Consider the following 11,297-nt stretch of genomic DNA (forward strand, 5'->3'; position numbering starts at 1 on the left):
ATGTGATGGTCAAATACCAGTAGTATAAAATTTTATTTTTGGTAAAATACTTCATACTTCGTAGTTTTACTCATTGCCTATTAACCGTCTTTTCAAAATTCAAAATTCCAAATTCTTATTCAGCTTCTCATAAAACTTTGTTTACAACAACTTTGTTTATATAAAGTATCGTAAAGTATTATGATCGCATTTAATAATGGTACTCATTTATAATGTGTACCGTCAAAGCATGAAAGGTACATATAACCATTTATTTAATATGAATATCATATTATTGAAATAAATCCATAGTTAATTTTATTTCACTATCTTTTATCTTTTCTTCTTGTTTTTGATGCAAGTAAATATATATTTTCCCTGTTTGGTATACAAAATTGATGGCTACATAATATTTTGAGAGATGTATTTTACACAATTGGGTGAAATATCATAAACGTACTCGTCTATAACAAGCAAGTGCCCAAACCATAGCAATTAAATTACAAGGTAACACATTGTTTATACACCACGTCACTATATACATGCTTTTTTATTTAAAATTCTATAATGTCATTAACTAACTAACTTGAAATAAAGTATGCTTGCTTTATGATAATTTGAATCAATATATAAAAATGACATAAGATTATTGAGGTATATCAGATTATATATATAGGGTCAAGTTATTCTACAAATGAAGATAAAAATAAGAAGGATGAAAAAGATTTATAGCCAGACAAAAAAAAACACTTTAAAAAAAATTAAAAATAAATAAATAAAAATCATAACTCAAAATTTAATAAAAAAACATAAAAAGTAAAAGCGCAAAAATGTTTCCACCTTCATCCTCGTTCTTAAAAAAAACTCGAAAAAGACACAATGTTGAGTGAAAAAGACCATTGTGTCTTTTTGTTTATTATTGTACTTTTTGTTTATTTTCGTCATTGATTGTGTCTTTTTTCCTTGACATTGTGTCTTTTTTTCTTGATATTGTGTTATATTACTCAACATTGTGTTATATTTTGCGATTTATTGTGTCTTTTTTAGTTATAATTGTGTCTTTTGTTCATTTTCGTCATTTGTGTCTTTTGTTTCTCCATTGTGTCTTTTCGGAGGGTTTTTTTTTTTAAATGAGAATGATGAGGGAAACATTTTTGGTTTTTAAACTTTTTTGTTTTTTAATTATATTTTGAGTTATAATTTTTTTAATTAATTTTTTGGAATTTATTTTGAGGGGTTTTTTGTGTGCCACAAATCCTTTTCACACTTCTCAATTTTTGTCTCCCTTTGTATTTTAACTTTTTCCATACACACACACACACACTATAGGCAAAGTATAAAATGAAAACCCACTTGAGTTATGAAAACCCATGAAAACCCTATGTAACATCGTTTTTCTTTTGTTACATGTAATATATGTTGTTACATTTAATACAAAACATCAAAACATAAAAAAAATGTTTAGCTATTTTTTTTTTTTACATTTTTTTACTAATTTTTATTTATGTTTTCATGAGAGAAAAAGTGTAAATAAACTTTAATATTTTTTATTAACTTTAATTGTGGACCACAAGATTTAATCTTTAATTAAAAACATGTGGTTGAGAATAGGTTGCTAGAGTTTTCACAACTCAAGTAGGTTTTTTATTCTAACCTAACCCCTATATATATATATATATACAAAATGGCAAAATACGTCATTTACGTTTGACCCGAGTGAAATATAAGAAAATATAAGAATAATGGCTAAAACAGAATTATGAAAATATTTTTTTATTTTTAATTAAAAATAAATCTTTAGAAGTTTTTAGGAGTTTTCTCTCTAAATGTGAGTTTTCTCTTGATCCTCTCCCTATATATATATATATATATATTGTTGGGATTTAACAAGATTATCAAAGTGATAAAATCCATATTTTACCAAAAACGCAGCGGAAATAAGTTTTAAATCTTGTTAATAAGGTATGTATAAAACCAATTTTACGCATGCAAAACCCAAGCCCGGATCCATATACGAAATACATACTATCTAACACATGCATGTCACTATAAGTACATGCATGTTAAAGCTACCTTTCAAATCCAAGGAAGAGGAAGGAGATGATGATGAAAAAGGCTAGAGCTTCAATGGAGATGCTCCTCAAGCTTGCATACCCCAAGCATCCAACAAGCACCCTTTGTAGCTAGGATTTACACTTGATTTCACCTCCTTCTTGCCCTTGCTCTTGGCCGAATCCAAAGAGAGGAAGAGAGGAAGCTCGAGCAGAGGATTTATCCTCTATTGTTCCCTTTTGTGTTCTTGCTCTTGGCCCTCCAAGAGAGAAAAGGAAGAAAGAAAAAAAATACTTTGTTACATGTGTTGTTGTTGTGCGTTAGAGAGAAAAAAAAAAGAAAGAAACAAAACAAGTAGTCTTTCAAATAAGACACCACCCACTAGCACCAATAAAAACCTTTGCATGCCTCCACTACCTTGGAGATAATAATATAATAATAGAAGTGAAAGAGAACGGGGGGGGGGGGGGGGGCTCCTTTCTCATTCTTATTATTATTAGTTTTTATACAACTTTTCATATATGTTATAAAACATATAGGTGACATGCTTGGTAATTTGGTTTACATATTGTTATTTAACCAACTTAAATAACACTATGTAAAGTTCTCTCAAATATAAATCATCCATATGATTTATTTACTACACAAGTACATTGTATTTAGAAACCCTTTCTAAATAACTCAAGTGTTAATATTCATTTGTTATGATCATATCATCCATAAACGAATATTATAGGTGTTTGTCTAGCTTGTTATTGGGTATGACCCGACTTGAATCATGACGTACTAGCCACATCAATAAAAATATGTGTCTTGGGCATAACGAGTCCAACAATCTCCCACTTGCACAAGATACATAGAAGATTGATGCAAGTAGCAAATACCGCCTAACTACGGTTTACTACCCCTAATACGCATGACGAAGTGCCATTCAATAACATCATCCCCTTCAAGTCCCTTACTTGAAATGATTTAGGTACATCTATCATTTATCCTTTTGCCACATATGTCATGTCAAATCCAGAGACACAGAGTGATCATTCTCTGTTGATTTAACTTTTCAGGCCTTAGACATCTCACTCTCAACGAATAAGAGGGACAAATTCCCTCTTGACTACATACGTCTCTCACAATCACCTTGTACCAGACCTGATCTTAACCTTATGTACTGTCATGTTTCAGAGCAGCGAAAAACTAAGTCAAAGTATAATACTTGGTGAATATCAAGACCCAATATGTATCTCAGGTCGGAGGATACTATGATATTCGCCTTTACTCAAATTTACTTATGATCAATCACAAGGATTCCATGTGGTAATATTTGAGAGCGGGTCAGTCCAACATTTATAACCCATAAATATCTATGAACCTTGGCAGCAACCCTTGCTCTATATTCAAATCCTATGAATATCCACCAATCCAAGTTCATAATAGTCTTACCTTCATATTTGTTCCCACAAATATGAGCGACTACGGACATTTAGAATAAGTAACTTATTCACGGATTTAAACATGCTAAAATGGAACATGACAAGACCCGAGCCACGGTGCGGAAGCGTGAATAATGGTTGTTATTAACGGAGGAGCTCAGATCTGAGCAAGGATCGAATCGTATTCGCTCTTGAAAGGGGGGTTTTGGACGGATGAGTGGTGTTTTGGGAGAGAGCCTGAATCGATTACAATGAACAATAAGCTGGATGAATAAATATATGTAATCGAAACACAAATATAAAGAAGTGGCAGTATGATTTCATTAATCTAAAGATTGTCATACAGAGCACTCATACATACACACATACATACAATAAAGATCAGCCACCTCCAGGAGAGCTCATCCTGGAGGCGGTGGCTCTCTCTAAGAGATAAAACCCTAGATCTCACAAAATACACAATACACTCATGCTAGACAAATTAGCAAATACATCTATTTATACTAATCTAGCATGTCTTGGTCTTCAAGCCATCCACCCTTGGTTGAGACCAAAAATATTAATTATTTTTCACCTATAATTATAATAATTCGATGCGTCGGTCTAAAATATAAGTCCCAACAAAACATAACTCAAAATGTCATAATCATAAACTATAATCATATGAATGAGTCAAAATAACAATTGTTCCGATATCCAAATACAAAATTTCGATCATATCCAATCACTAGAATACCGAAGTCCTAAAGCACAAGTATGGCCCTCATGCTTTGGCCTTTCAAGAAGCTTCGTGAGTGGATCCGCAATGTTTTGATCGGTGTGAACTTTGCGAATACATATCTTTCCCTTTTCAACTTCATCCCTTATGTAGTTGAACCTCCGCTCAATGTGCCTTGTCTTTTGATGTGCACAAGGTTCCTTGATTTGTGCAATTGCACCCTCATTGTCACAAAAGATCTCTAGAGGGTCCTGAATGGTACGGACTACCCCTAGGTCGGCAATTAATTTCCTTATCCACGCAGCTTCTTGAGCTGCCAATGAGGCGGCGATGTATTCCGATTCCGTGGTGGATAAGGCTACCACGTCTTGTTTTGAGCTCTTCCAAGAGATTACCCCATCATTCATAACGAAAACATATCCCGATTGTGATCTAGAATCATCTTGATCGGTTTGGAAACTCGCATCCGTATAACCCTTTACCACGAGTTCCTCCTCACCCGAACCGTATATTAGAAACATATCCTTAGTCCTTCTAAGGTATTTCAATATACTCTTGACCACCATCCAATGGCTACTTCCTGGATTATGTTGGAATCTACATGTCATGCTTAAAGCGCATGATACATCCGGTCTAGTGCATACCATTGCATACATGATGGATCCAATAGCCGATGCGTATGGGATTCCATTCATTTTCTCTTGCTCATCCTTTGAGCTTGAACATTGAGACCTACTCAATATCATTCCTCTTTGAATAGGTATCAAACCTTTCTTAGAGTTCTCCATCTTGAACCTCTTCAAGATTTTATCAATGTATGCACTTTGGTTTAAACCTATCAACCGCCTTGATCTATCCCTATAGATCTTTATTCCCAAAATATAGGCGGCTTCACCAAGATCATTGATAGAAAAACAACTTCCAAGCCATACTTTTACCCCTTCCATGGTTGGAATGTCATTCCCAAATAGTAGTATGTCATCAACATACAATACTAAGAAGATAATGATGCTCCCACTAGCTTTCTTATACACACAAGCATCATCACCATTCTTGATGAACCCAAATTTCTTAACTTCTTCATCAAATCGGTGATTCCAACTTCTAGATGCTTGTTTCAATCCATAGATTGACTTCTTTAACTTGCATACTTTGTTAGGATATTGTGGATCGACAAAACTTTCGGGTTGTACCATATAGACATCTTCCTCAAGATGCCCATTTAGGAAAGCGGTTTTGACATCCATTTACCATATCTCATAGTCATAATGTGCGGCTATGATAAACAATATCCTAATAGACTTTAGCATTTCTACGGGAGAAAAAGTTTCATCATAGTCAACCCCTTGAGTTTGAGTGAAATCTTTTACGACAAGTCTAGCTTTATAAGTATCCAAGTTTCCATGCATATCGGTTTTCTTCTTGAAAACCCACTTACTTCCAACCGGTTTGGAATTAAGAGGTGGTACAACCAAATCCCATACTTGGTTGTCATGCATGGATTGCATCTCAACGTTCATGGCTTCAAGCCATTTGTCACAATCGGATTGTGACATTGCATCACGGTATGTGGTGGGTTCATCCGAATCTACCACATAGTACCCATCCATGAAAAATCCATATCTTTCGGGTGGATGACTAATTCTACCGGATTTGCCAACATTTTGTGTGTCTTGATCAACCACTTGATCATTATCAACAACCTCTTGTTGATTGCTAGTGTCAACCAAACGTGTATCGACTTGTGGTTCTCGATCATCTTCGAGTTCCACCGTTCTACTAGTACCTTCCATAAAGAACTTAGTTTCCATGAACTCGGCCTTTCGAGCAATAAATACCTTTTGCTCGGTTGGGTTGTAGAAATAATATCCCATAGATTCCTTGGGATATCCTACAATGATACACTTAGTGGATCGACTTTCAAGTTTGTTTTGGGTGTTGTTCTTGACATAAACCTCACAACCCCATACCTTTAAATATGACAATGATGGAACCCTTCCATTCCATATTTCATAAGGTGTTTTGTCCACTTTCTTGGTTGGGGCCATATTTAGAATACGGGCCGCGGAGAGCAAAGCGAAACCCTAAAATGATAGAGGCAGTGTGCTTCTAGCCATCGTAGATCGAACCATATCCAATAGAGTTCGATTCCTCCTTTCGGACAAACCATTATGTTGTGGTGTTCCGGGTGGAGTAAGTTGTGAGATGATTCCACAACTTATAAGATGATCTCGGAAAGCATCACTTAGGTATTCACCTCCTCTATCCGAACGAAGTACTTTGATGGTTTTATCGAGTTGATTTTGTACTTCATTTTGGAAGACTTTGAACATTTCAAAGGCTTCATCTTTGTGTCTTAACAAGTACACATACCCATAACGACTATAATCGTCGATAAAGGTAATGAAGTATCTTTCACCATTTCTTGTCATTGTCTTAAAAGGACCACATACATCCGAATGTATGATACCTAATAAGTCTTTTGCCCCTTCACTAAAGGGGTCCTCGGTCATCTTCCCAAGTAAACAAGACTCACACTTATCAAATGAATCATCTTCACTTGATTCCAAAAGACCATTCTTTTGTAGTGTATGTATGCGATCTTTGTTTATGTGACCAAGGCGACAATGCCAAAGATAAGTATTACTCAAATCCATTTTGAGTTTCTTGGTGCTTGATTGGTACAACATGTTATCAAAGGATGTGTTATCATGAACTAATTCATAAATGCCATTAGACAACATTGCTTTAAAATAAAAGACATTATTCATGAAAACACAAATACCATTGTCCATAAACTTAAAATCATACCCATATTGTCTTAACAAATAAACGGAGATAATGTTCCTAGTCAAATTAGGAGCATACAAAATATCTCTCAATATAACTTCCAAACCATTTGGAAGGTTCAATGTATAGTCTCCTCGGGCTTCAACAACAACCTTTGCTCCGTTGCCCATGAAGAGACTAATATCTCCTTTCTTGAATCCTTTATTTCCCTTGAACCCCTGCAATGAATTGCAAATATGAGTTCCACATCCGGTATCCAATACCCATGTGTTAGAGGAAATAAGATTAAGATCAATATGAATCATGAAAGTTGTACCCGAGGTTTGCCCCGCATCCCTCTTTGCTTTCAACTCTTTTAGATAGGTTGGACAATTCCTCATCCAATGTCCTATCTCACCACATCCAAAGCACGGATCCTCTAAGCTAACCTTTAGCTTCTTCGGTTTAGGTGGTTCCACTTTAGCCTTTCCCTTGAACTTGCCCTTGACTTGTCCCTTACCTTTGGCAACCTTTGCCTTGGGTTCCGGGTGATGCCTTTTCTTATTGCCTCCCTCATTGATCGTGAGAACGGGTAAAACCTTTTTACCCATTATCGTCTCGGCCATCTTAAGCATTGCATGAAGCTCACCAACGCTCTTGTCCCATCCATTCATGTTATATTTCATAAAAATGTCTCAAACCTTTTAGTTAAGCCATTTATGATCAAATCCGTGGCTAACTCGTTTGAGACGCGACAATTAAGGCGCTCGAGACGATCAATATGGCTTTTCATCTTAAGTACATAAGATGAGACCGATTGGGTTTCTTCCATTCGGCATGCATGAAGCGCTCGAACCGTTTCGAAGCGTTCCACCCTAGCTTGTGTAAGGAACATTTCCTTAAGTTGGGTGATCATGTCGTATGCCCCATGAACTTCAAAATCCTTTTGAATCTCGGGAATCATAGTTCCCAACATGAAGCAAGAAACTTGCACCGAATCCTCATTGTGCTTAACCCAATTGTTATGGTCTTCGGCATCGTCAATGCTAGGTTCATCAGGAATAGGATCCTCTAATACGTAGTATTTCTTTTCTTGCTTGAGAACGATTCTAAAGTTTCGATACCAATCCATAAATTTGGTATAGTTTAGACGATCCTTATCGAGAATGGATCTTAGTGATAGGTTATTAACGGGTGAAATAATAACGTTAGGTGGATTGTTGATTGCAGCCATCTACAAACATAACAAAGCTCAATTTTAGTATTTTCGATATCAATTATTTTAATCGTTAATACCCTTTTATGTCTTCAAGAAAATTAATGATTAAAATCTAGAACCCAACGTTACATTCAAATGAATGTTAGGTGACCTTTACCCACTATTTAAATTAACAAGGTAGTCAACATTTGACGATTGCAACCCTTTGCAACTTTTAGTTTTATGGTATCGGTTAAGCATCTCATGCTTAGTTGGCATGTTTAATCCCATCAACACCATTGTACGCCATGCTTCGGTGACCCTATTCACATGGCTTCCAATTTAAGTCGTCCTACTTACACACACGTGTGAATTCACACATACAAGTGATTAGGTGACCTTTATCCCACAAATATGGCAAACCCACCTCAACTCACAAGTTTCCTCTAATGCGGTTAGGTGACCTTTATCCCACACCGAGTTCCCAAGTGATTCGAGTGTCGTATAAAAGGATGGTGTTCAACTTATTTATAAAAGGGATTTTAGTTTTCAAAATTCTAGATTGAAAAACTTTTTATGTACCTTTCATTTGCATGCATTCAAATGTATGGTACTTAGTTGAAAACCCCATTTTTCAAAGTTCCAATTAATAAGACCCATTTTATTATGAAATCATTAGCCTTTAATAAAACCAATTTTTATTACCTAATGATTTCTAAGGAACCAATTTTAAGCTAGTTGATTTTAAGTTGTTTAGCAACCACATTGCAAATAACACAAACATAAGTAAATCAACCACACGAGCATAAAATATACACAACCACAAGTTCATAACCATAGCCTCCTAATGTTGACCACACTTGTTGACCAAAGACAAGTGTGTCAAAAGGTCTCTCCTAAGGGACTCAAAAGTACATGAGCTTGTGTCGGTGAACTCCCACTTGATCCCGCATCCTTATGCTCCAAGTGTTTACCCCCGTGTTGTGGTCTCCATCACTTTATTTGGGCTCTCTTCCTTTGCATCTTCTTTTACAAAAATATATCCTAATACATTTTTCTCTAGTAAAAGAAATGCATCTAATCTACTTATTATTACAAACCAATTGAAAGAATAAATAGATTACACAACCCAAATAAATTACAACCATATCGAATGAACAAACAACCATTTGAATGAACAAACAATCAACACAAACATTCAACCAAACACAAGGCCATGGTTAGGTTATGAACATCTATTACACATCCAAATATGTAATAACACAATGACCCAAAAATGGTTCCCCTTTCCCTAAAACTTTCGGCCAAACTTGACCAAACCGAAAGTTCTGGGTTTTGTCCAAACAACTCAATCAATCATCCAAATGACTTGATTTTTCAAGATTACCACATGCATGTAAAGTATAACCTTGAAAAACCATGGGGTAACCAAAACCCCCAAAATTTTCGGCCATATGGTAAACCCCACCATAAACCCGAAAATTTTGGGTCTAATGAAGCATGTATCCGTATAAGCAGCTCTTGATGCCATTGTTGGGATTTAACAAGATTATCAAAGTGATAAAATCCATATTTTACCAAAAACGCAGCGGAAATAAGTTTTAAATCTTGTTAATAAGGTATGTATAAAACCAATTTTACGCATGCAAAACCCAAGCCCGGATCCATATACGAAATACATACTATCTAACACATGCATGTCACTATAAGTACATGCATGTTAAAGCTACCTTTCAAATCCAAGGAAGAGGAAGGAGATGATGATGAAAAAGGCTAGAGCTTCAATGGAGATGCTCCTCAAGCTTGCATACCCCAAGCATCCAACAAGCACCCTTTGTAGCTAGGATTTACACTTGATTTCACCTCCTTCTTGCCCTTGCTCTTGGCCGAATCCAAAGAGAGGAAGAGAGGAAGCTCGAGCAGAGGATTTATCCTCTATTGTTCCCTTTTGTGTTCTTGCTCTTGGCCCTCCAAGAGAGAAAAGGAAGAGAGAAAAAAAATCCTTTGTTACATGTGTTGTTGTTGTGTGTTAGAGAGAAAAAAAATGAAAGAAACAAAACAAGTAGTCTTTCAAATAAGGCACCACCCACTAGCACCAATAAAAACCTTTGCATGCCTCCACTACCTTGGAGATAATAATATAATAATGGAAGTGAAAGAGAAGGGGGGGGGGGTTCCTTTCTCATTCTTATTATTATTAGTTTTTATACAACTTTCCATATATGTTGTAAAACATATAGGTGACATGCTTGGTAATTTGGTTTACATATTGTTATTTAACCAACTTAAATAAAACTATGTAAAGTTTTCTCAAGTATAAATCATCCATATGATTTATTTACTACACAAGTACATTGTATTTAGAAACCCCTTTGTAAATAACTCAAGTATTAATATTCATTTGTTATGATCATATCATCCAAAAACGAATATTATAGGTGTTTGTCTAGCTTGTTATTGGGTATGTCCCGACTTGGATCATGACGTACTAGCCACATCAATAAAAATATGTGTCTTGGGCATAACGAGTCCAACATATATATATATATATATATAGGGGAGATTTCAATTAAGAACCCCTTTGAGTTTTAGGAACTCGAAAGAACTCAGTGTAACGATTTTATTTTTTCAAAATTTTTTTACACATGCGTAATATATGTAAGTTACATACACGTAAAAAAATTACAGAATTTTTTACGCACCGAGTCGACTTTTTACACATGTGTAACGGACGTAAAAGTTAGTGTAACCACTTACATATTTATTCTCTCTTCTACTTTGACTTTTTTGCCAGATTTAATCTCAATCATATATTCCAATCCATTTAATTAAATGTGTGGCCTAGAATTGAGTTCTTAAGTTCTTAAAACTCAACATAGTTCTCAAAATATCCCTCCCCTGTATATATATTAAAAACCAAATGTTAGTTAGCACACAACAATTACTATTATTACTTCTTTACACCAAAGCAAAACTTTTAATTAAAGTTAATGGTAGTTACAATCTCTCTATACCAATATATAATTCATTTTCAACATTAATAATTTCTTTCATTTGTAAGATTTTTAATACTTTAATTTATTTATATATTAGGTTAGTTACTCGTGTTACATACGGATAAAAAATAAAGAAAATGCAATATATATATATA

This window comes from Bidens hawaiensis, unplaced genomic scaffold, assembly GCF_021521415.1.
Source record: "Bidens hawaiensis isolate Kalapana, Puna unplaced genomic scaffold, B.hawaiensis_p1.1 tig00004838_1, whole genome shotgun sequence".
Taxonomy (NCBI): Eukaryota; Viridiplantae; Streptophyta; class Magnoliopsida; order Asterales; family Asteraceae; genus Bidens; species Bidens hawaiensis.